The 2,500-nt window shown below is 32.1% G+C and overlaps 1 protein-coding gene across 2 annotated transcripts in view; it reads left to right on the top strand.

The window, feature by feature from the left end:
- The window catches only part of LOC144971292 (uncharacterized), a 63,744-nt gene extending 63,029 nt beyond the window's left edge, over positions 1–715 (top strand). For both annotated transcript variants that reach the window (XM_078911909.1, XM_078911910.1), the window contains exon 19: positions 1–715. This exon is cut by the window's left edge and continues 1,143 nt beyond it. The gene's annotated coding sequence lies outside the window, so the exon portion shown is untranslated.
- Positions 716–2,500: the final 1,785 nt, after the last annotated feature.

The following is a 2,500-nucleotide window of genomic DNA, read 5'->3' as shown; positions in this document are numbered from 1 at the left end:
TATTCAATTGTTAACGGTGTTCACAGATTCTTTACCACGACTTAGAAATACACATTTATTGATCACAAAACGACCTTTAGATTTTATGATGAATCCATAATCCTATCGCAGGTGGCCGTAACACTATATTTAGGATATTACATTTGAACTATTGGACTAATGATTATGATTCTCGACTTTGAAAAGTTTTATTCAAACGATCCATTTACTGTTTTCAGATAATGTGGCACCGCTTCACTTTTAATTTTAAATATAAAATATTAGAATTTTGTTTTCAATTTTTACAAAACAAAAGTGAGAATTGTAATATAAGAGGTGCTTTTTAATTAGACGACTATAAGGGAAGATTGTAAGGTTGGCCCACAAAACCCTATAACGCCTAGTTTTACAATTAATATTTCTATGATTTTTGGGACCACTACATACAAGACAACGGTAATAATTAATACGATAATGGTGATGATGAATGTGATGATGATGATGATGATGATGATGACAACGACGATGACGATGACAAGTATGACGTCAGTGATGAAGAATCTCAAAACTAGTCTTCGGCTACATCTCATAAATTTTCAGAATCTGAGAATTATTGTTTTTTTAAAAAATCCATTGTAATATTTTAAATATTCAATATTTTAATGGGAATGCATGTGTACCACTAATAATATTACCACGATGAACATTAACATAATAATATTAACTTCTGGGTCTTCCCATTTTGTTTTGTTTAATCGCTGCCCAAAGTACAGTGTGTGTTTTCACTTATAAGAATGTATTATTTTATTAATCTTTGAATACTGGGTGGGGTTCCCCGACCTCCCATAGTGGGCAGGGAGGTACTCGCTGTAGCTTCTATCCCCCTGCATCTGTTTTCCAATTGCTTTCTGTCTTTGTGTTGGAATGAGATTACTTAGTTTTGTCCTGACCCTGGCCGGAGTCCTTGGCTGGGAGGGAAACAGTCGAATGTATAGTTATAGTTTTGGGAGATGATCTTTTTTTCCTTGTAAATCATATCTCTGTTATGTATTGTTATGTTTCATTTTTAACATATGATTTGTAAACATTTGAGTGTATTCCTCTTAGTGGGATCTTGTACTGGTGTCTGAGTGAAACTTTTAGGTGATTTCAAATTAATACACTGCATCATAATGTGCTCTTGGAATCTACACCTGTTTCCTATTTGAAACAATTCCTCTTTGTCTTACTTTTTCTTGGGTGCTATAAATGTTATTCTAGAACTTTTTACTATCTCATATTTTTTCCTTTTCCCCTCGAAAAAAAAAAAAAAAAAGAAAAAACAACCCCCCCCCCCAAAAAAAAACAAACAGAAAAAAACAAAAACAAAAAAAAAAAGATCTTTGAATATGCAATATATTATTGTATCCAACATAATATTTTCAATTACGAAATCACGTTGTTTTTTTTTTGTTTTGTTTTTTCTTTCTGGGACATAGTGGTTAAATGCTGTTTTTGAGTGTGATTATTTCAACGAGTTCCAATGATTAAGGGTGTCGTGTGTGATGTATACACATGAAGGATTATCAGTCGTTCTCTGTACTGGCTTATTATGCGTTCAAAAGGGAAATTGATGGGGATGTTGAATGGGTCTGTTTTTTTCTTTTTATCTGTTGTCTTTTCCGTGTCGCTTGGGCCGTGGGTTTCTCATCTGTTTATTGCTTCACTGTCTTCTTAATATTATTTGTCTTGTGAATCTATCTCCTTGTTCAAGAATGACATTTATCTTTTATTTTATTTTTTTTATTTTTTGTTTTGTTTTTGTGCCTTATCTTAATGTTTGAACGGGGAGCAGTCAGATGGGATCATCTGAGAGTACCCTCTTGATAGGATCCTGTGCTAATGTCTGGATGAAATTTGCAGATGATCATCTCTTAGTTTTATTGCTGCTTTCCCCCCACCCCCACCCCTTTTTTTTTTGGTCCTCGTTACCCTTGGATTCTTTTAAGTGCATGGCCTTTTATCTTTCGGCTTTTCCTCATGTTTTTTTTTTTATTTTCACGAGGTCCCAGGTTTGTGCGTCTTTTTTATTTTTTTTTAATTTAAAAAAAAAAAAAAAAATTTAATTCATTTTTTTTTTTTTTGCCAAGATGAGAGTCATTTAAATTGATCGATATTTGAAGGATGAATTTTCTGGCCATTAAAAAAAAAAAAAAAAACAAAAAAAAAACAAAACAAAACAAAACGTGTCTTTCTAGAGTACGACAGTTAACTGGTTAAATGATTTTAGATATGTAAGATTTTTTCTTTTCTTTTTTTTTTTTTAACTTATTGATTTATTTATTTGCACGAACGTAACACTAGAGTCGTGAAAACCTATGGAAGATGCCAGTCGCATTTTTCCTTAACGTGCAGGGGATATTTGATTGCTTCTTTCTAGTTAAACTATCAACTATTATAAAATCAAAAATATGTAACTAATAATACAAAGGGAATAATCAATCTGACAACTTTTTCTTCTATGAACGAGAGAGAGAGAGAG

Source organism: Berghia stephanieae, chromosome 4 (assembly GCF_034508935.2).
Source record: "Berghia stephanieae isolate SIO BIC M18660-M18661 chromosome 4, UCSD_Bste_1.3, whole genome shotgun sequence".
Lineage (NCBI taxonomy): Eukaryota > Metazoa > Mollusca > Gastropoda > Nudibranchia > Aeolidiidae > Berghia > Berghia stephanieae.
This window is presented reverse-complemented; position numbering and strand designations above follow the sequence as displayed.